The sequence below is a fragment of the Gallus gallus genome, chromosome 15 (genome assembly GCF_016699485.2).
Source record: "Gallus gallus isolate bGalGal1 chromosome 15, bGalGal1.mat.broiler.GRCg7b, whole genome shotgun sequence".
NCBI classification, from domain to species: Eukaryota; Metazoa; Chordata; class Aves; order Galliformes; family Phasianidae; genus Gallus; species Gallus gallus.
Window position 1 is genome coordinate 12,035,046 of NC_052546.1, and position 23,855 is coordinate 12,058,900.

At 44.0% G+C, this 23,855-nt stretch overlaps 1 protein-coding gene and 1 long non-coding RNA gene across 12 annotated transcripts in view; one reads left to right on the plus strand and one right to left on the minus strand.

Moving 5' to 3' along the window:
* The window catches only part of TBX3 (T-box 3), a 302,848-nt gene that overhangs the window by 112,473 nt on the left and 166,520 nt on the right, over positions 1-23,855 (plus strand). For 5 of the 11 annotated variants that reach the window (XM_046901065.1, XM_046901070.1, XM_046901067.1 and 2 more), the window contains 5 exons: positions 59-122; positions 10,451-10,567; positions 18,023-18,264; positions 18,351-18,610; positions 22,463-22,592. The gene's annotated coding sequence lies outside the window, so the exon portion shown is untranslated. Of the gene's footprint in view, positions 1-15; positions 123-2,224; positions 2,375-10,450; positions 10,568-18,022; positions 18,611-22,462; positions 22,593-23,855 lie in introns of all 11 variants that reach the window. The other 6 variants (XM_046901073.1, XM_046901071.1, XM_046901069.1 and 3 more) reach the window with 5 other exon arrangements.
* On the minus strand, positions 750-3,813 carry LOC121106871. Its single transcript, XR_005840087.1, has 2 exons — positions 3,101-3,813; positions 750-1,465 (listed from the first exon to the last, which is right to left on the minus strand). It is a non-coding gene; the product is annotated as an uncharacterized LOC121106871 (long non-coding RNA).

The following is a 23,855-nucleotide window of genomic DNA, read 5'->3' on the forward strand; positions in this document are numbered from 1 at the left end:
TCCCCTTTCTGTTAGGCCAGAGCTTGCATGGTTGTAAAGTTCCTTGTGTGCCTTGCAGCTCCAGGAGCTCGTGTTCAAGAAGTGAAACGGAGCCAACATCTGATTAAGGCAGATTCGGTCAGGTAAGACAATAGACCCTGTGTTTTAAAAGCTATGCCACATTTTGCAGTTCCTCCTGCTTCCTTTCCAACTGCATGTGCACCATGTATTCACACTAGGCAAGTCAGCTTGAGTGCCTTGTCTATGTGGAACTAAGGAAAAGAGGTAATTCAGGTCTTTCAAATCCTGCATCCTTCTCTTTGGAAGCATATCCTTTATTCAATCCTAATTCCCTTGCTAGAAATAGAACACTCTGCTTTTAAAGTGGTGTTTTTCCTTTTATTTCTCACAGAATCACAATGCAGCTGAGGTTAGAAGGGACTGCTGGAAATCTTCTAGTCCAATACACTGCTCCAAGCAGGCTCAGCTACACCAGGTTGCTCAGGACTTACCAGTAGAGACTGACGGGAAGAAGGCATTGAGTCCCCTGGCCTTTTCTGTGTCCTTTTTCACCACATCTCCTGCTTGTTTACAGTGGGTCCACATTTTCCAAAATCTTCTTGATGGTGATGCAGCTGTAGGAGCTCTTCTTGCTGCTCTTCACTTCTCTTACTGTATTCAGGCTTAGATGGGCATTAACCCTCCTAGCTCAGTCCCAGCATGTTTAAATGATGTCTCTGTATATTCTTCCCCGGTTCTGCCTCTTGTATTCTTATTTTTTCTTTTCTCTCTCTCTCTTTTATTTTTTTTTTTTCCTGTTAGGAACTCCATGTTCATCTATGCAGGCCTCCTGCTGCCTTTGCTCAATTTAGTGCTTATCAAGATGGACCACTCTTGACCTTGGAGGAGGGGTTCTGGATCCTTACAAATCATCCAGGTTTCCTAGACTCTTCTTCTCTCCAGAACTGTATCCCTGCAGTTCTTCCAAGTAGATTCTTGAAAAGGCCAGAGTCTGCTGTCCTAATTCCTGGGCTGTAATTCTGCTTTTTATCTTGCTGACATCAGGTTGTCTTACAACAATTTGGGTCTCTTTAAGAATGATCCCAAAGCCTGTGCTGTATGATGACATGGACAAAGGTCTCACCCTGCACACATGGCCACTTATTCCTTATGTAAAGTGTGAGTGTCCACTGGTAGTCTCATTGTCATCAATACCCTATCTGCACTTCTGCCATTTGTAAAACTACCGCTGCCATGATGCTGCTGAGATATTGCCCATTGCACTGATGCTAGAGAGCTTTGAGTGCTGTCTTCATGAAATACATTGCTTCATATCCTTTCTTTCCATTATTTTATTTTCTAGTTAGAGTATGTCATGTTTCATATTGGTATAGATCTTGCTTGGTTGCTAAATACGCAATCAGTAAACTATTAATTAACCACAGCAATTCATCATCCTGCAGTGTAGATTTTTAGAGAAACTGACCTGCAATAAAAATAAGCTTAGAGTACAACAGAAAACAGCAACCTATGCTTCAGACCATGTTAAACTGCTTAGGTGGGAACATTTTGGCTAATGGAGAAGGTGGCACAGGAGAACTGTTCCACCATCCTTGAGTACTTCAGAGGAAGGAAGGGTTGCTCATAATCTTTGGCTCATCGTGACAACACATTTATTTTGTAATAGATATATTGATAATCTGAATATCTGTGGAGCACACTGATAGGTAGAAGTTGATGAATTCTTTTTTCCAAAGGATATTAATGACAAAATAATTTTAAGCGGAAATTTACTTGTGAACTAATCTTAAATTCCAGCACACTTATACATTGGATATGGTCACTAGCTGAGTAATGTAGGTTTCTTCAAGGACAGGCATTTTTTTTCAGGTGTTACCTTTCATTATTGACAGTTCCTGTTGTGGTATCACATAACCCTTCCTGTCTGTTTGCTCACCTGTGGTCTAAGCAACAACTGTTCCAGCTGAGGGAAGGTTGCTTTTCTGTTCAAGTTTTCAGGACATTTGTGTTAAAACTGGTGAAATATGTAGCATTTCATCAGCATCTTTACAAACACTCCAGAACAGGCAGCATTTTGGGGTAGCAGGTTGAGGTGCTCTGGGTTATGTATGCGTGGAATGGCAGGACTGGGTATTGGTTTTAGGTGGGGCTCAGTGGCAGCTCTTCTGCTCTTGAAACTGTAGAGCCCTTTTTTAACCACACACCCTGCTTTTTTTTCCTTAAGACAGCTGAAGAAACTGGAGTTGAAAAATAGGTCAGGATATCAACACACCTTTAAAACCCCTGCTGTCAGTTGCCAATGTCCAGGAAATACCAAGAGGAAAAATAAGCTGCAGTACTGGGAACAGTTGGGATCTCTTGTAGAGAAGAGAAGGTAAAAGCCAAACGGGAGAGGTAAAACTTAAATGTGTGTGTTTGTGTGACAGGGAAAGGTGAAGTGAAGGTAGATTAAGAGGAGAAAATTTAGATCTGACGCAGGCATATGCATCTCCAAGGAGTCATTCTGGCCAACTTGCAAAATGTGTGGACAGTCCTGAGTTGATCATGCACACAACTTCCCATTCAAAAGAAGGTGAAGAGAATAACACAGTGAGATAAAACTGCCTGTTTCTGATCACACTTAAATTGGGGCAATTATATTCATTGGAGGCATTAAGAATTTGCAATGAGATTATGATCGAGTCCAACATTTTGAAGCTTAGCTTTAGTTTTTAAAGCCTGCAGATGTGTGCTGTTGCAGTCACATGACAAATAGTTCTGAAATCAGTATAGAAAGCTATTAAAAATGTGGTTTTGTCTCTATGTCTAGTATGGTACATTAAGATACACATCTCATTCTACACTCTCCCCCTCTCTTTCAATATGTATGTATGGGTGGAAATTTTAGAAGTACTTGGCATTGGTCAAACTGTCCCCAATGGAAAATATAATGTTGACCTCAAATAGTATCACATTTTAGGTCAACGATGAGTGATTTTTAAAATACTACCCTTAAATATATATTTAAAGAGGAATCACTATAGAAAGACTGAGTTCCCCAATGCTGAAGTTCTGTTTGAGAAATGGTGATGAGAGGGAGAGAAAGCAATGTAGAACTCACCATTTCATCTGTCCCAGGCAGTGCTGATTTGGCATTCCTATTGTGATTTCCCACCACGGACTTTTTTGCAATCAAATAGGAAAGAGAGTCCTCAAGAACAATTTTATGTCTTTCGTGTTGTTGAATGAACAAAGAAACAAATAGCTGCAAATGCATCAGGCTCTCAAAAAAAAAAAAAAAAAAGCCCTACACATTTGCTAGTTGCTGAAGACAACTTTTGGTAAGCACTAAAGTCAAACAAACAACGTTCACGAGTGAGAAAAGTCATCTGCTGTCGCTAATCTTATAGATTGTTCTGTTCTCTGATACATCAGTATTTTAAATAACATCTAATGGGCCAGAACGTACAAAGCAATCAATGTTGTTCAACCTCCACAGCCATCAGCTGCAGGTAAATGCTATCCTAGCACAGTAGGCTTGGAGCCAGAGCCTTGGCTCGTTTAAATCAATGTCAGTAGTTTACAACAGGCTGGCAACGTGGCCCTGTGCCCTTCTAAGAGAAAAGAAAATTCTCGGCCAGCAGAGGTCCTGGTTTGTTCCCAGTCTTGGCTACAGGCTCGTGGTGGTCAGAACAGTATATGGCTGGCCCAAGAGCCTGGTGGGCTGTTTCTGCCTCTCTGTATTCTTTTGGCTCCATGTATTATATCAAATATCTTTAAAGAGCACAGTTTGAATGATGGACCTTATAATTCCGTCTCAGGAGTTCTGATGACTCGAGCTTGGTTCTTGTGGTTTATGATGTCACCAGAACCCATCGATGGAGTCATAGCCCCATAATTCACCATTATCCAGTTATTTATTCTGTGCAATAAGTGGCTGCAGTTTAATCACCAGAGTAAATTGCTGCAGCATCTTTGTGGAAACTAATGTTACTGTAGCGGTATCTACAGCAACAGAGGCTCAGCAGTGGTGGCTGGTGCAGACAGGGCCAGCAACACTCCAGTGACACTGCCAGCCCTGTGCACCTAGTGAGAGAGGCAGGGGTACCAACCCAAGGAAATGAGAACCAGAGAGCTGGATCTGGGAGAAAAATCCATTAGCTGCTGTCCAGGTACGTGCACTGGGCATTGTGCAGAGTCTCTGTGAATTTAGGAGGTGGGTCTGAACTTTACCCACCTTCCCAGAAATGTGGCAGTGATCTCACACAGAAGGATTTGTTTTCAGGTATGCACACCAGTGGATGCTTAAAGCAAATGGTTCTGCACCTCATACAACTGAGGTTTGACTTTGGTTAAATAGTGGGACAGGCAGATGCTGTGCTTCAGCTAACAGTCTCAGCTCTTCTCAGCTGGTATCTCCTAGTATCTCCATATCCAGGAGCCAGCATTTTAGTGCTGCTGGGCCACAGTGTTCCTTAAGCTGCAAATAAAACTCTTATTTCTTTTTGCCAAAATACAATTTGCCAAACTATTTAATGTCATCCAAAGTTGTTTAATAGTGGTGAATATGCAGGTGGCACTTAACTAGCATATGCCTGTGATGTAGTTTTCATGACATAACACTATATTATTTTTATTATTATTTACTGTTTGTGACTGATGTTATATTTATGAGAAGGTTTTGTTTGAACTCCAGATTTTTTTGATTTTTCCATTTTTCAAAAAATAAAAATTTTAAAGCTATAACTAAATACTTCATGTTTTCTGATAAGGAAGGAGGGAGGGAAGGAAGGAAGGAAGGAAGGAAGGAAGGAGGGAAGGAAGGAGGGAAGGAAGGAAGGAGGGAAGGAAGGAAGGAGGGAAGGAAGGAAGGAAGGAAGGAAGGAGGGAAGGAAGGAAGTAAGGAAGGAAGGAGGGAAGGAAGGAAGGAAGGAAAGGAAGGAATAAAAGAAGGAAGGTCAGTGTTTTCATCTCTCTTCCTCCCCCTGCTCCTTTACTCATCCTCACTTTCTATTTTTGTTCATTTTCTCTCTAAGAAAGAAACGATGAGGAAAAGCATTCTCTGTTCATCCTCCTTCAATAGCTCATGCATGCTAGGAGTGCTCAGTTCTTCTCATTTCCCCCCTGAGCAGCTCTGAAGAAATACTGCAGCACGTGGTGTCAGTGCCCTGACAGTCTGCTGCTTATGGTAAATGTCATTTTACAATTTAATTTTTTTTAAACTAGGGGTTTATTATATTCTACAAGGATCCATTGTTTTAAACCACACAGCCAACATGTGTTTCTCGAGATATCGCTTACCTTTTAAACAAGTAGCAGTTGAGTTTCAGTTGTCAGACTTGGCTGTCTCAGGCTTCATACAGTTATTCTGTTCTGGTAACCTGATACAGCACAACGGGGTAAGAACAGAAAGAAAAGCCTGAATTTATGGTGGGTTTCAGTTCTAACCATGTAGTTGCTTAGACTTTGTCTTTACCATGAATCATTTTTAATGACAGTTTAAGAGAAAAGACTTGAAAAGCAAATCTTACCTTTCTCATCACTGACAGCTTTTCATAAGTTAAATCAGACCTTTTTATGGCATAGCTTTGCATTATGGGTATTATGCAAATGAAGAGCTAAAGTGAACGGCTGTTCAGTAGTGGAGTAGATCCTCTTCCTTCCTAGCAAATGGTACATCTTTACAGCAGGGATTCCAGAAGTGAATTTAAGCAGAGAGCAGGTTTTCAAATTGTGAATTCCTAAAAATTTTCCAGGGAGGCCCTCATAAGACACTCATCTTGGTCGCCTTTCACAAGGGCCTTACAGGTTCTCCAGAAGCCTCCTTTCTCCATATGAGCCAAAGGGTAAGAAACAGAAACGCTGTTGGCCAAAGCCCTCATGGACATCAACATAGGCAGAATGTCACTGCTTCCCTCCAGTGCGCCTGCATCTAGAGGGAGCTCAGTCTTGTGGTCTCAGGCTGGTCTTTGCTTTGGGATTCATGCTGTTGGTGCAGTCAACAGAGAAAATGGTTGGTCTGAGAACAGCTTGAGAGGGGTCAGCCTTCTTCAGCAGAGCCCAAGGCTGTGCGTTCAGTAACCGAAAGCAGAATTCCAATGCTGGTCCCTGGATGTGGGCAGAAGATTGTGTCAGGAACACTGTTGTGGTGCCCAAGGGAATTAATAGAAAAGATGCTCTTCTTGCCATCAGAACTTAGCTGGGTTCTGGCTCTGTCGTGTGACATGTCTGCATGGGAATTTTGCATCAACGCTAATGTGGCTTTGAAAAAGTGAATCTCTTCTTCAAGTGCAGGAACTTGCACTTGGCCTTGCTGAAGTTCATGCAGTTGACACAGGCCCACCTATCAAGCCTATCCAGGTCCCTCTGGATGGCTCCCCTTCCCTCTAGCATGGCAGCTGTACCACTCAGCTTGGTGTTATCTGAAAACTTGCTTAGTGTGCACTTGACCCCACTATCCATGTCTCCTACAAAGATGTTAAATAACATCAGTCCCGACACCAATCCCTGAAGAATGCCAGTCATCACCAGACTCCACTTGGACACTGAGCCATTGACCACAACTCTCTGAGTGTGACCATACAGCCAGCTCCTATCCAGCAAGTGGCCTATCCATCAAATCCATTTTTCTCCAACTTGGTGACTTGGATGTCATGTGGGATGGTGTCAAACGCTTTGCACAAATCCAGGTAGATCAAATCCCTGTCCACAAAGATTGTACAGCCCCTGTTGATCGATACAAGGTGGCTTTCTGGCCCCCTCTAGTGACTGGCCACATGGAGTTTTATGAGTGCCTTGCAGCGAATAGAAGCAGCCATTTTCACTGCAGCACTATAGAGTTTAACATTTAGAAATGTCATTTAAAATGCTGAGGTACTGAATTTATTCCCAATGCACACAACCTGCTCTGGAGCAACATGTTACCAACCTGCTGGGACTTCCTACAATCACAAAATGCTGACAGCCTATAGTGATTGTAACAGGGTAGCACGTGGCCCCACTTGGTTGGTCCTTTTGGTCCAACAGTTCATGTTCATTAGGAGAAACTAGATGGTTTTGGTATTATGACTACATCACCAGGGAAACAGCCATGAACTGAAGGGGGTATTGAGAAGGACCAAAGCGTGAGTCAAGGCGTAGAACCTTCTGTTGTGTTATAGGGAAACCAGGAGTGAGAATCTGAGTTGACGCTGAAAAAGCATTTTCAAATGCCTTTTTTTTCATACTCCTGGCGCTGCAATATGGGGAAATTTTATCCTTCTTACTGGCTCTTTGTTCTTAAGAGGCAGATATTTATCACATACCTGTTTTCTTGGGGGAGTAAGCAAGCAACTTTTGGAACAGATTTTCTACTACTTGGCTAATGGGGAACAGGACAAATTACTTATTCCAAGAAGCTGGAGCAAGTCTGACAGCCTGAGGGTAGACCTAAAAGCACCATAACACTTTAGGCTTTAGGTGCTCTGAGATCTTTTAGAAATAAGTGCCTTGATCTTTTAGTGCCCTGGTAAATCATTTATTCTGATCACCTACTTAGGAGTCTCCCTTCTCCCATCCCATCCAATGAAATGAGCTCAATATCAACTCCCTGGCTTGCATACATTGCTTGCTGCTCGTAGCCCAGTGGATGAACTGCAACAACTCAGAACTTCCAAAGGGCTCCCAGGGCTGCCTGGTAACCTCCTTTGGTCAGCAGCAGCCTCCATCAAATCAGAGCTGAAATCAAAATTCCTCTGACAAACAGGGTGTCTGGAGCTGGAGCTTTTGGGTGGGATTTATCCCTCTCACGTTACCGCGTGTCACAGACTGCAGCAGGATGTGTGTTGCTGAATGCACTGTGATCACCTCTGTTTCTCCCTCCTCCCACAATATGCCTCTCTGCTCCTCCACAATCTGTTTCAATTCTCCTTCACCTCAGCATGACCAGGGTCCCCTGGCTTACCCGGTGATTAATCTCTGTGGAATTTGGGAGTGCTACTTCTCTGCTCCTACCCAGGTTGGCAAGAGGTTTATTAAAGCATCGAAAGTTAACCAGATCCTCCTTTTGTGAATATTTAGGCTAAGAGTATTTGATGCCAAACGTTATTTTACATGTGTATTCTGACGCTATGCTTTAATACTGCAACCTACGTTTCTCTTTAAGCATGGTTTTGAGCAACTTCTCCAACTGCAATCGTATTAGAGGATCCTTGACGTACTGGTAATGCACATGGGGATTGATTTCAAGTGTTTGGATTGTCCTGTTTCTATTTCTGAAGCCCTCTCAAGGAAGCTCGCTTGCTCTTCTCACCCCATCGCTTCCGATGGGGCCGAGTCATTGCATTCAGAGCGCGCACAATGACACCTCCGAGAGACTTGGACTGTTCTCTTGTCTCACTTCCACTCTCTCCCAGGCTGGATGCACACCCTGGAGGTATGTGGTTTGTCTTAAGATATAAGACTTCCCTCCTCAAAAACTACATTACTTCAACAAGCCACAACAGGCTGGCGAGAGGGAGAAGGATCCTCTGTTAGCGCAGCTTTCCTCAGAGATCTTTTCTGCACTCTCCATGCAGCTGGAAACATACTCTTCCTCTCCTGAGCTTACATGCATGCACATACACACATTCTCTTCTGCAGCAATTTCACTGATGTGTAAGTACACTGACACACACATACACAAATACTTTTCCCTTGTTGTCCTTACACATACACACAGGGAGAAATTCTCTTATTTGAGCACTTACAGTCACACTCATGCAAACTCCAACCAACGGCACATGCTGCTGTGCACATTACTGCCATCAGTACGCACGCAGCCTCTGGCTTGCAAGCATGCATGCAGGGATAAAGGTACATTTATGCCCCTCGCAAAGGTGTTGCGGAATGTGGAGAAAGAGATGAATAAATCAGGTGTGAAGGGACCTCTTGAGAGTTAGTGCAACTCCCTGGTCCAAGCATGCTCAACACTGTGCTTAGAAAAGTTTGCTCAGGGCTTTGTCCAGTCAGATGTTTAAAAACTCCTGCAGTCACAGTTTCGATAATGCAATTTTTTTGTCCTTACATCCAAGCAAGATGTTCACTCCTTCAATTTATGACTTTTATTTTGACCTTTAATTTATTTCTTTTGCTTCTCTGCCACAGATGTTAGAAAAGAGCTTGTGCATATCATCTTGATAACATCATAGGTATTGACAGGCTGCTGTTAGGTGTCCCCTAAGCCTTCTGCAGGTTGGACAAACTTCCTTCAGCCTCTCTACAGGACCTGTGCTCCAGCCCCCTCCCCATCTTAGTGCCTCTCTGCTGAATTTGTTCATCTTCCTTGTACTTGTGAGCCCACAATCCACAATCACTGGCTCAAGGAACAGCTTTACACAGCTTACTGTGCTTTTACAGTGTTAGTGCTCCTGTACTATCGCTATCTCCAACACAAGTAAGAGCTGTGCACCTAGTGCTTGCTCAGTGTGATTCAGAATATCTGAAGTTTGGCACTTCAGAGTACCTAGTGTGTGGAAGAACTTTCAGTTATGTAGACTCCTACGAATCTGTTGTCCTGTAAGGCATGAACTGAAGTAAAGGGTTTTTTAGCTACAGTGTGGTAACTGTTGAGTTCTGGCATGAAGCACTGATTGAGCACCTGGGAAAAGGACTGGGTCAGCCCTAGGAGCACAGGTGAAGGCAATTCAGCTGTGGAACAGGAAGGAGTGAAGCCTGGCTGCACTCTTAGACCTCATTAAAGGGCTGACTGCCCATGGAGGAAGATGTTTGGTTGGAGATTTCTCCTTGTGGAGTTGTCCCTGTGAGCCTAGATGTTCAGAGTTTGGTGAGCACTTTCCTTTTTTCTTTGTAATACCTTTCCATTGTGCTAGTCCCTTTGTCATGACATCTCCTGTATCACCATTCCATCTCACTGATCTTTCTGATTGCTACTGCTTCCTTTCGGACCCCACTTAGGAGACTCCCGCTTCTCAGCTTCAAGTAGAGCGAAGTCCTGAACAGAAACACTTAGGTGGGTGGAAAGATGAAATAAACAATTGCAAAGGTTCATCTTAAGAAAAAAAGAAAATAAAGGAAACTGACATTTTATTAGTGTTTTTCCGTTTTTATGGCCAAACACCAAATTTTGCTAATGTCATGGCATTACTCAAATCTGGGTAATACAATATTCTAGTGGCTAAACATTCAGCTAAAATTTTTCCCAACGTCAGATTCTATTCTGTTTCTAATGGTGGTTTCATCCAATGCTAACAATGGTAAGATTGGAACGCCTACAAGGTGGGTGTTAACAGATATGTCTTTGTGGTTGTCACATTTGGTTTATCATCAAGCTGGGAGAAAATCTGGAGCAGAGCACAGGTGTTGGCGTGGTGTTTTCCTAGGGAACTTCTTTTTCACGTAGCTCTTCCTTTTTCAGATGGAGATCAGAAGAGTGGCTGGAAGCCTGACCACTCCTCTTTGCCAGCTCTTCATGACTCTTTTCCTTTGTCCACAGGTCAGGGAAATGAGCTTCCCCAGGGACTTTCTACTGCTGCTGAAAGAGCTCAAGGTTTAAGACTCCTATCTGCCCCACAGAAACAGAAATGATGGGAATGTGGTTGCCACAGATGAGGTAACAACAGCAAGCTGAAGTGGCTTTGATTTATTTTTTTTATTCTTCTCAGTACAAGGGACAGCAGCATAGGAGTACATGCGATAGTGGTGGTTGACCAGAGGTTTGTGCAGCGGTGACCTGAGAAAGCATACTGATACGAATCATATGTGCATGGATGTGTACTTACATACATGTTTTTTTTAGCTACCTGTGGCTCAGTTTCAGAGAAGCTCAGCTCTGGTTCCCATTACAGATTTACTCAAGTGAAAATTTGTTGGAATGGAAAAAGATTGGTAATAACTAAAAATAGCAGTTGACCTCTACTATGTGTTTCCACCTATGTTTACTTTTAAGACAGCGATAATGATTATTTGTGGAATATCTTCAAATAAACAAGAAAGTGGGCATCTATCTGTCTATACGTTGATGTGTGCACACTTAATGGAATCAAGACATCCATCTACATGTGAAGATGGATTTCTTAGGTGGTATACATATCCTTCCACTCTGCCAGTCCATGTGGATGTTCAGTGTGCATGTCAGGATGTGCCTCCATCATTGCGAAGCATCTGCAAGTTTCTTCAGACTTCTGTGTGTGCACATTTTAGGACAGAATGAGTGTTGGTTGGTTTGGGAACAGACACATGCTTTACGTGGGGGAATGGTTTTAAACAAAGATGGGGAGGATTAGGTTGGATATGAGGAGGAAGTTTTTCACTCAGAGGGTGGTGACGCACTGAACAGGTTGCCCAAGGAGGCTGTGGATGCCCCATCCCTGGAGGCATTCAAGGCCAGGCTGGATGTGGCTCTGGGCAGCCTGGTCTGGTGGCTGGCAACCCTGCATATAGCAATGGGGTTGAAACTAGATGATCACTGAGGTCCTTTTCAACCCAGGCCATTCTATGATTCTGTGATCCAGGAACCAAATCCTGACTTTCTGGGTGAAGCCAGAAGTGTCAGCAGCACAGTTCGTGCCTAGCACGTTGCCTCTGACCGACAGCTTGGGTGCAGGGGGAATGGCGAAGTTGGGCCTGTGTGTGTGCGTAGATCTGAGTGTGCACTGAGGGTGGTCTGTGCTTACCCTGTGTGTCGGGGTCAGCGTACAATGAGGGGGGCTGAGTGTGTGTGTTGGTGCCCCAGCAGTGTTTGTTCCAGAGCTGGGGATGAGGCAGCGCTGAGGTGTGTGTTCTCACATCCTTGCTAGCAGCAAACAATGTCACGCCTCCACCTGGGCTGTGACATGACACACTGTACAAGCAGCAGCACCAACAAGCTGCAGAGCCACAGGAGAAGGCAAAGCTGCTCTTTTTGTTCATCTGTTAGGAAATCCTGCCAACTCCAGCAAAGCATGCTGGGATCCACACTGGCTTTTGGACTGGGACTCAGAGAGTGAGAGAGAAGCAGTAATTTGTTTGCCATTGCCCTCGAGCCAGGAAATCCAAACCCCAAGCATTTCCCAGACCACAGCACATTTGAATCGAAGGAGAGTGTCAGCAGCTCGCTCACGCGGACCGACAGCCACGCACACCCGCACTCAGGCACACACGCGTGCACACGCACAGGGAGAACATTAGGGGAGGAGAATTGTTCCAGCACCACTGCGGTTAAGATGCTGAGACAATCTCGAGTTTTCAGGCCATAGCTGTCAGGATGCTTTGGTATATTCATCACCCCCTACTCCATGGTGATAAAAATTTACACAGCCAACGAAACGAAGATTAATTTCATGTGAAAAGCTGACAGAATGGCCCATGTCATTGCTTTATTTGTGCCAGCACTCAGTAACTCGGTGCAAGTTCCATTGAGGTGGCAGACATCCCGTCCCCTTGAGCCATCTCTCCTCCTCTCTAATGATGCCACCGTTTTGACAAAACCAAGCAACACAGCCGGTATGTGCGAATTTGGAATTAATTTTCTTCAGAAAGGTCAAGTATGTTAATGAGCTTTTGGCTGCCTGTGTTTTCTTTCTTGTGTTTTCCCCCTATTAATGGGGGAAGAGATGGGAAAAGGAAGGGGGAGAAATAATTGCAGAAATAAATATGAAGAAAGGTGGAAAAGAAGGAAGTTGTGAGCATTGCAAGAGGTAGGATTTCAATGCAGTTTTTCATGACTTCTCCTTTCCGGGACTGAGGCAGACTAATTGTATCAGTGCAAGTCTATGCAGTTTGCTGGAAGCTGTTGAGTAAGGCCAGGGATGTCACGGGTAGCAGAGTTGGTGTAACCTGGCACAGAGGAGGTGAATTGCACCTCCCTGGCACTCAGGAACTGATGGCAGACCTGCCTGCTGGCAGCTGCTGCTGTTTTCCATCCCAGAATGGCTGAGCTTTGCTCACCACTAGTTTGTGTGTGCACTGGGGTGCAGAGAACACATGAAGGTGGAGGAGAGATGGAGTTTGGGGCTGAAGCTCTTGTGCCTGTTAGCAAGAGGAAACTGGGAAGAAAGCTCTGCTGTCCTTGGAGGATCGCCAGAGCCCAGTAATTCATGTGTCTTAGAAACATGTCAAAGAGACTGTTCAAAGAGAAATTGTCCCCGTCCCATGCAACTGGCATGGGCTGTTTGAAATAACCAACCACTTCTCATCCCCGTCTCCCCTCAACTCCTGCCTTTATTCCTGCAGGCTAAACTTCACCACTTACAGGATGACTGGCTTTCTCAGGACACTGGGTGAAGATCAGCTTGAGAAGAGGCAGCAGATACAGAAGATGGTAGGGCAGGGCCTGGGGTGGGGAGCATCCTGGGGCCTCTTCCTGGCTTTGTCACTATGATCTGAATAGGACATCTAGGGCAGGATTCATGTCACCTTGTTTTAGTCTTAAGCACAGTATTTGGGCTGAATGTATATCCTACTTAATTCAAGATGAGTTTTTTTTTCTCCACTAAATATAAGGTGAAATTAAACTGTTAGCTGGGATTGAATTCCTACCTTCTCGAGGCTTAACATTACAGTGTGTGATTTACCTCTCATTCTCTTCTCCCTGCTCCCATCCTGGCTCTCATTTCCATATAGTCTAATACAGCAGGGAGAGGAAATTCAGCGTTGCATTGATGACTTTCACTCCAGCTTGCCCAGGCTGGCTCCGTACTCACCCACTGCTGTGGCAATGCAGCTTTGGCTGTGATTATTTCTCCCTAGCTTTGCTGGTGTCAACCCAACATATGAATTCCTGGGCATTATCCAAAAGGCCTTTGTTGTCTTTGGAGGAAGCATGTTTTGCCATCCTGGCTACAGTGCAAGAAAAAAGGATATGGAATGTATTGGTGCCACTGTCACTTGTGAGGTGTGTAAGGGTGACCTTAATTAGACTTTTATTTTACACCTTACACATCTGGCTGTGTTGTATAAATCATTCTGCATGTATGATTTCACATGCTCCCCACATGAGTCACTCGGCAGCATGGCTGCCTCGACTCATGTCTATGGCATGGATTGCAAAAGCACTCAAGTGACCAATCTTAATGATTTTCAGCTGACTGCTGGCATTGTCCTAAACATGGAATTCCTACCCATAAACTACTGTACTGCCCACGCTCTCCTCCCTCTTTCCCAGGCTCTGCAGTGTGCGTGGAGGCACGTTCCTCTCTGCTGACACTGCTACAAGGTGGATTGCTCTGCAGACAGGTGGGTGGGTAGCTGGGGGCAGTGGGATCCACCAGGAGAGCTTCTGGGCTCTCTTACATGTGCTTGCACACATTGTCTCAGAGCATTCAGAGGCATCATCAATGCTCGTATGTATTTTTCCACTGTAGAGGTTGTTTTGTTGCTAAGCAGATAAATTATTCCTCCTTAGAGGTGACTGCATATGTGTGATGAAAGGAAATGATTTACTAAACTCTCTGTATACGTCTTATTACATGGGACTAAGGGGGAAAAGGAGATATATAAAATATTTCATGGACTAGTTATATTTTGAGTGCTCTTTTTCAGCAGCAGAAAGAATATGTGAAATGTATACAGAGAGATTGTCTCATTCGTGGATACAGTGGAGTAGGGCATCCCTGTTCTCTCTGTTTTGTTTGGTGTCTCGGATGTCAGAAGAGGACAAGATTTATAGAACTTGAGTTCTTAGGGGAACTTCTCACCCAGTAGCTCCCTGGGGCTTTAGCTGAACTGTGGGATACTCAGTGTTTCCCAACTCTTGTGTCAAAGACTGTATCCTCTCTTCCCAGATGCAAGATGTGACCATGCACCATTTCTGTTTTCTCCCCTCCCACGCTTTGGTTTCCACAGGAAGGAATCCTGGGCATGTGAGTCAGGGAGCAACAGTGTGCTCTGGTCCTGTCACCAGGCTGAGTGATTCAGGGCTGAGGCTGTACAACACACCTACCCCATGATTTACATGTAGCCCTTGGGACACTCAAAGCCACATTTTCTCAACATGCCAAGTTCTTGAGAAAATACACCCACTTGCTTTGGTGCATAAATATAAACTTAACAGAAATCAAATCTGTGAGGTGCACCCAGGAAGGAAATCTGCTGTCCCCCTTCCTAGTGTTCCCCCATACTTGCAGGTAACTGGAGCATAAAGTGCCTTTCATCTGTGCATTGCACTGCTTGCTTGCACCACGTTCTCTCAGCTTCTGTTCCTTTCTCTCCTTCTGTTATTTTCTTCCCCTGTGTGAGAGCACTGGCGCCTATGATGGAAGGTCATCAGTGAGGTTAGTCAACTGGCTCCAAGCATTAAGACTTCCTGCCCTGCTATGCTGAGCTGCCAAGTCCCCCTCCCCACTGCTTACCACAAAACCCAGTGTCTGCTTGTCTCCCTCCCCACCCTTCTCATCCCTACCAATTCCTAATTCAGCAGCCTGTACAGCAGACAGAGTGGGAGGGGGAGGCAACCAAGCTACATTCAGATGTGTTTGTTTGAGCACCAGAAGCAGTTTGGCTGTAGGGTGATGTTGTCAGTGTTGTTGAGCAATGTGCTTACAGACGTTGCCAGAAGGTGAGCTGCCCCCGAATGTGGGATAAATACCCCCCAAGAGTCTGCAGCAGATCCCCATGGGGATCTGTCCCTGTAGCTGACCTATTATTCCCATTGGAAAATGTCATTAAGTTTTTCGATCGGCAGGCTGATCCTGGAAGGCTGAACTGGGAAAGAGTTTGTCTCAAGTAGCTATGGAGAGCATAATTTTTGGCAGTTGATGCAAATTGGCTGCACAAGGAACTATAATTTCCTTAGAGAAATGCTAGGACGTTACAGGTTGAAAAGAATTGGAAACCTCTGCCCTAGCCGTGAACCTGGGAGAAAGCAAGAAACCTCCATCCCAAATGGAGCAAGATGTCCCCAAAAGGACAATGGGCGATGGGCAAGCAGCTGCAGGGCAAGGGGAGAGAAGAAGCACCCAGGGAACTGCCCATGCTGTGGGTCTGCACCTGGGCTGTGTGGAGGGAGAAGGAGCTAAGAGGAGCTTTATGGGAGTGGAGCATAAAACAGAAAAGATAGAACAGGATCCTGTGAGATAAATATGGTGGGAAGGGGGGGAGATGGGATGAGTGGTCGCTCTTTGTGTGAAATCCAAGGGTGGGGGGATACTGCTCCAAAAAGCACCACAGAGATCAACCACATCCCAGTGAAAACACAGCTTTCTTTCAGGATAATATGGAAGACCTCCATACCAATTGTTCAACAGGATGAGGAAGAACCCCACCCTGATGTGAGGTTTAAACCACAGCTCCTAGGAGGAGGGCTACCAGTGCTGTGCGCACTGCTCAAGGCCCTCCTGCATGCAGCACCCCAGCACATGCTCCTGTGTCCCCATTCCTGTGGGAATGTGGGGACTCGGCCTGTAAGGATCCCACTCTCAAACCAGAACAGAAGCAGCTTTATGATTTCAGTCCCCTTAACTGTCTGCTTGCTTACAGCTCCCTTTCTTAAAGATCACATAGGAGGAGACCCTTCTACTCTTGTGCAGGGCTGGGGGACATCAGCCTGAAGCCTGCTGACTTCTTCAAGGCACAAGGTGAATACACCTTGAGGAATTCTACCTGAACACCATGTTGGAGTACTTCCCGTAGCTGCCAGTCTATGCTAAATTGTGGTCACAGAGACCTCGTTTCATTACTGCGTTTGTGTAGGTGTAGAAGTATTTGAGGCATAAAGGTATAAACATGGATATTTATTCATCTAGATTTGCTTTGATTTTGTTTAAGATGAATTCATTACCAGTGAGAAAGCTAAAGCCTCACTATTAAAAGCCCAAGTGTGTTTTGGTTTATTTTGTTTTTAAATTTATTTTTGAGGATACACAAATCTTAAATTAACTACTTTGTAATTATGCTCTGGGGGTTGGGCCCTCGGGGTGCTGCAGTAGAACGGGGTGCCAGCAGTGGGACGTGCAGGGTCAGAGCAGCAGGGGCACCTGTTGCCTTAGCTCAGTGCTGTATTGTCTGCCCCTTCAGTTGGGGCTCGCACTTTACAGGCAAGCAATGCTCTGGTTAAGGGTTAAAGTGAGACAAATGGGGCAGAAAGAGGTTAAAGATGTGAGCTACAGTGATGTCCTCCTTTTTACACTGCTGGAAAATCAGATGGAATGTATGTGCTCTTGCACTGTAGCATGAGCAACAAGGAGAGCAGGGGATTTATCTAGCTGCAGTCTAATATTCTGTTGGCTGCAGCAAAGGCTGCAGCACTTCCCGACTATCGGCTGGCGCTTTCACTCACACACATCTGTGATTGATGGGCAGAGAGTATAAACACCTCATTAGTGCTATAATTCACTGGTTAGGGCTCAGTCTGTGCCGTGGGAGGGAGGAAAAAAAGAGTTGAGAAAGTTTAATAACTAAAATAAAAAAAAAAAGAAAAGAAAAGGAGAAGAACGGATGTAAAGCCACACAAATCATTCCAGGGAGTTATCTGACCTGCTTTGAAAACTTTAATTGCTGATAATGGACAACCTGTTGGGTGGTATTTTATTAACACTAATAGATTTTTACGGGATATTTCTCACATTGCTCTCCCAGAGCCTGAGGAATACATTAAATATTAAAAGTTAATGCTCTTGGTTGCTGTTTCAAGGATGCCCTGCTGATAACGAGCTTTCCCGCAAGTTAGAAACCAGGAGAAAGCACGAGCTGCTTTTGCCATTTACGGCCTCTGCAATAATAATGAGGGGAATACTTGAATCTTGTCTGCACCTTGCAGCTGAGGTTCTCAAAAATCCATCCGAAGTGCTGCGTAGCAAAAGTACTTAGCCCGGAGATGGTAGGTGTATCTAATCTTCAACTGTGGATGTGTAAGAGCTGTGTTCCTGAGTCCCACACTGAAATTGAGTGCTTCCAAAGCCCTGTGTGCTGCTTTACATTTCAGTTATTCAAAGCAGAGGCCTCGACCAACAACTCATACCTGTTTCTCGAGAGAGCTTATGTCTGAAATGGATGTGCTACCTTATTTTTTTTCTTTCATATGTAGCAGTTTTATAAAAGCATTGCTTTTGCACCATTTTTTGTTTTGTTTTGTTTTGTTTTTGTAACACAGATGACCCAGCTACCTGGAAGAGAAACAACAGAGTCTCAGGAGAATGTGGGCAGCAAGGGGTTTTCTTGAAGATGCTCACAGCAGAGAACCCTCCAAGTATGGAGTAAAAAGCCAGTTCTGTACTGTAAAGCAATAGATTCCAGCAGCCAAAGAGGGAAAAGAAATGATTGCCAACGTGCTTTCCCTCCAGCAAGCTGGAAAGTAAATTTGAAACTGAGTGTGAACAGTAAGCAGCTCGTGTGGTGAGTCAGAGTGAGGTCTTGCATTAGAATTGAAAAGTCATAGTGTACATTTCTGCTCATGAGTGAAACCTGGACTTCCTTTTCAGTGCCTTCTTAGGACATGCCAGCCCTGTCAGCAGTCATGGCCTGGTCTTAGAAATGAAACTTATTTTGTTAGGCCCTGCCTTGGGTCACTGCCCATGGCGGCCTGTCTCTTTTGCATCGTGCCATCTTCACTTGTGGGAGCAATGGGCTTGGTTTTGGATCTCGTTCTAACCACTGTTTATGCAGCCACCTCCTTGTGCCAAACCAAGCTGGACTCCAAGGCCACGTCTGTGCTCTCTGGAACAGCACTGGTGCAATCTTGGTGAGTAACACTGCTTCCCAAGCCAGCTTGGCTGGAAAGCAGCTTCCCAGGCTTTTTTGTGCAGGCAGCCAGTTAAGATGTTACCCAGAGCCTGCTGGACTATTCCAGCTACCAGATCTTACTGTAGACAGTCTACAGGAAGGTGATTTCTATGCTTTCTCTGTTCGTAGTTATCCTATAAATACATTGGTCTGGATTATCTATGTTTTTTCAAGTCCTCTCAAGGCATTACTGTACAAGTAGTAAAAGTTATCAAAACTAACTAAAAAGCTTAACTTTGTTGACCTCTCCCACCCTTTGTGCTCCAACAGGGCACTTTTCCCCCTGTGTCCCCTGCCCTATTCCTCTAGACATTTGTCAGATAAAGCAAAGGGTTCTGTTCCTTTGGACTGCTGCAGACATAAGAGCAGAGACTCCAGCTCAATCTCCTAAGTCTGGCTTTAATGACTAGATCTCATCCTCGCAACTTGAGCATGTGCAGCTAGTGCCATAGCTTTCTAAGGAAGTGGGGATTGACCACAGATACCGGTTTTCTTCTCTTATATACAGGCCTGGCTTGGGTCAGAAGCGCACACTGTAGGTTTCAGATTTGGCCAGGGAACATTTAACTAACCCCTTCTGGACCAGAGAGCATTGTCCTTCAAGGAGCAGACACAAGCTACATCAGCTGATCTAGGTGCCATAATTTTTTTGCTACGGAACAGTCCACAAAGAATCTTACAACCTAAATATGATTATATAGGTACTTACTAACTAGGAACATTTTGTCGTAGTATAAACAACATCACCGTGGCTGCAAGGTAGGTGCAAATAAAACTGGCAACCTCCGCTTCTGTAAGGCCTTACTTTTCAAGTTGGACAGGGTGATGAAGCCATGGTGCAGGGCATAGGCAGAGCCTGTAATGTGCTCTTCGTGCACAGGGACCTTAGGTTGCTTGAAATCAAACTCTGTCCAGGTGACTTAGTAGTTTTCTGAATTGGCTTTCTGAGAGAAGCCTTCGAATCTGAGTTCTAACTGTGCTTGAGAAGAAGTTTCCTAGAGGATAACAAGGAAGAAGGAATAGAGGAATTGGTAGAATATTTATTTCCAAGGGGTGCAGGTCCTTTGGCTCAGACGCTCCAGGACATGCTTTATTGCTAGACTGCTGCTTAGCAATAAAACAGCCTTAGTTACTTAACAGGAATTGACTGCTTGGTCACTTCTCTCCCTGCCAGCCCATCCGTTCTCCCCGTCTTCCCTCCCATGCAATAATGGCAGCTTTTCCTGATTGACCCCACAGGCTTACGAAAAACCTTTTTACTTAAACGTATATTGACCTCAGTCTTGCTGCCCAGTGAGTTATGTCACAGCTGGCAGTCTGAAAATCATAAATTAGGCTTCAAACCTCTGGAGCTGTCTCCTAATGATACGGATCTGAGCCGTTATAGATGAAGGTTGTACTAGGTGCCTTCATGTCTCCGACAACTGGCAGGGGGAATGCCCTTTTCATGTTTTTTTTTTCTAACATCATCCCATAGACCCTGTGATTCTTTATTTCCTTTTTCTTTTTCTTTTTTTTTTAATATTTATTTCCCATTTTGTCATTCTTTGCACTGAATATAAATTTCATTACTTGCCTTAACCTACGCTTAGAAGTGGAAGAGAAAGAAGATGTCAAACGTGCCATCTTGGGTTCTCTTAGCTCTTGGGTAGTGTAAATTTTATCAGTTTTTCCTTCCTCTCTTCCTGTTGATTTTGTGTAGATGTTGGGTTTTTTTTTCCCCCCAGTGTGATTCTTATGATCTGGACAAATGCACTAGACAAATGAGAAATTTAATGACATTGGAAGTATTTCTCCCTTACTCTGTAATGCAGCATAATTCCAATAGATTCCCTTAACGTTCATCATCTTTTCCCTCATGACTTGGGATGTGCTTGCTCGTTGTCACTTTTGTGGATGAGGAATGGAGAATACTCCATGAAATGTGAAGCATCACTGTAAACCAAATCAAGTCTAATGTCTCTATGAGTATTGACCCAGCAGGAAGGAGGGAGCCAACTCCAAGGCCTTGTTTGTCAAAGGAAGATTTGTGTTGTGCTTGATTTAATCAGTAAAAATGCCACAGGTTTTCATGATTCACTGTTCTTTTTGAGAGGAAGAGAGGCATAGCTTGATCTTACAAGTCTCATCTTAGATCTGTGGCACATTCCTTCCGTATGCCATATGAATTCTGGAGTTCAGGAATGTCTTGAGTTCAGGATATGTTACTACTTTCTCCCACCTGAATCAGCGCCATGTCTTGCTTTACATCAGCAAATGCAGAAAGATACATTTGGTGATAGCTGCTGACAGTACTTGGGACACTGTGACTAGACCTGGCAGGGCTTCCATCAGTGCAGAGTTGGTGGCTCACAATGTAATCGCTGAAGTCTGAGGGCCCTCTGCACTTCAGGGGTGTTCAGTGCTATGGACAGAGATCATGCCCTAAGATAACAGGGTGATGAAAAGCACTTTCAGAAATGCTAACATATAGACAGATGGATAAAAGATGTCATAAGAGTATGTGGAAATAAATCCCTCTCATTCTGCTTTTGATCTTCTGAGTTCCTTAAATATACGTCATCAGCGAGCTTATATCCTGAATTTATAACAGCCTTACAAAGATTTTCTAAAACAGCTTCATGCATGTATTTTAAAGACACCAGGCTGGCATTGTCTTTACTGAGATTAAAATACTCACTGCAATATTTGCAATACAGTGTTTGTAGAACTGGCATCTGCAGAGAACGAAGCTGGCTGGAAATTTCCTCATCTGCTTCTGTTACTGGAGAGTAAATGCAAATGGCTTAAAAGTTGGACTGGCTGGAGAAAAATGAGTGGATTATGGATTTTATTCCCCTTTTACTAATGTAAAATGCAGGCACTGGTGCTGACATTGGTGATTTTAATACAAGATTTTCAAGTAGATTGTGTCCCTTCAAAGAAAATATGAGCTCATAAATACTGCAAGATTAGATGTAGTGAGGCCTGGATGTGGCAATGCCTCAGACTTAATGGCATTCCTCAATGTATACGGTATAAGATGTTCTGTGACCTGGCTTTTATGAAGATCAAAAGGCTTAAAACCGTTGAGAATAAGATTTTCAAATTATCCATGGGGAGACACCAAGTTGTCAAATGAGAGGAGGCTCTTTGAAGCGTGGAGATAAGGACCTTTCTAGCCTTCAGTCATATCTGAAAGCCATTCCCAGCCCAGCAGAGGAACGTGTCATTGGGTTGGATTAGGTTTGCCCAGGTTATTCACAGGAATGGACAGGCTGAGTTAGTGCAGGTAAGCACTTGACAGTATCTCTCAGCCAAGTTATGAACAGAACCCAAACCAAACAAAGAGGATTGAAAGGACTGGGAAAACATGAAAATAAATGTGTTGAAAGAGGTGGAAATAACACATTTATGTTTTAGTACCTCCCTGTACTGCAGCACCATCCGCCTGAGTCAAGCAGAGTATTTATGCCCAGGGAGCTGGAATAGTAAGTATATTGCTATCTATCTATACTATCTCAGCTTTGTGTCAGAGGAGCAGGTGGGAATGCTTTCAAAGAGCTTCCGGGTGGAGAAATGGTGAAGAGAGACAGAGGATGGCTTCTCACCTCTGCTCAGTCAAGAAGCTGAGCCAGTGTGGGGCCAGGAAGCAATTCACTGCTCTTGTATGCCAGGAATAACTTGCCACTGGTAGGAAATAGCTGTGAAAGTCGTATTTTGTGGAGGAGCTCCTGCTCAGGCAGGGCAGCTGCACAGCGCTGCTTTTCAAGCTGCCCTGGAACACACCATCTTGCACAAACACTTATGCATTTGTTCCTTCCCTTCTCAGATTCCTGTCTGGTTGGTATTGGCAGCTGGATTATCAAGATGTCTTGAGAAAGTACTTCTGCAAGTATTTTTCATATAATCAGAGCTGTTAGCAGTGAAATATCTTCCCCAGAAAGGATTCTCCTGAGCTGGTAAGAATAATTTCTGGTCATTTTTATAGAAGTTTAATTGGCATCTAGACAGTATAAACATCCATTATGTTTTGTTTTCTTTGTGCTGATGAACTAGGGATACACAATGTTTTTAGTCCATAAAGGGTGACCATTTACTTTCGATCTAATGACTTCTTAAGAGAAAACAGCTAAAGGAGACAGAACGAGAACAAAGCTTTCATGGCAGCTGCTATTTGATATACGTACTTCCTCTCTAATAAGCTACGTCTCTTGGCTGACAGTAAAATAGTTGTACTCAGCCAGTATCTTGAAAGCTGAAGGTGAAAACAATGGTAGGAATCGCATCGCCTCATATTATCCATGTGCAACCATTCAATTTCCTCACAGCCATGTAGCTTTTTGTAAATCTTGTCTTAATTATCACAGCTCACAGAGATGCTCTCTAGGAACTTTGTACATAGAATTAGTCAGTAACGTTTTGGCAGTGTGGTTTTCCGTTGGAAAATGACATACTGACAAAAAGAAAATGGTTGAGGAAATCACGTTGATTTGACTCTTTATGTGTTTTGTTTTTCTATTTTGTCTTCAGAGGAACAATAAAATATGAGCCTGACTGGGTTGAAGCCATTGTTTTTATTTAGTTGCTCTTTTTCTTTCCAACTGGCGTTCTGCTTTTTGCTTCTTTTTCTAGTAGCATTTAATAGAGTATAAGACATTTGCAGTGTATTTCAGCAGACCCGAAACAAAGTTATGGAGGGCATAATGAGATTGTTTGGGTTCTTCTCCAAAGCAAAACAGAAGTGATTAATGAAAACACAGAATTCTTTATCAAATGGAACTTCATTCTTTTTCTCCTCATAGCAGCAGTTGTATGCACAGACTGAACCACGCTCGCTTTACAGATATCCTCAAAATATTGCAGGAGTTCCCTGTTATTTTCAGCAAAGCATTTTTTTTTTTCTCACTGACTATCCAGGTTTCCTTTGTCGTCCTTCTTAAAGCACCAGTTTGCCAAATACCAGGACATAGAGAACTATGCTGTCAACTTTCCACTTACCAGTGGAAACGCGGGATCCTGCGTTAACGGGCCTACAGGTCTAATTCAGCAAGGAAATTACTGTGTCCCTGCATCCTCTTAATTGTAGGTTTGAAAACCAAAGCGTGGAGATGCACATAAATTATTACATTGTCATTGAATCTGGAGTCAGTCCAGTGTGAACCCGGAACGCCTGGAGCTGCTCCAGCCAAGTGGCAGGAACAAGGCTGAGAGCCCCAGTAAAC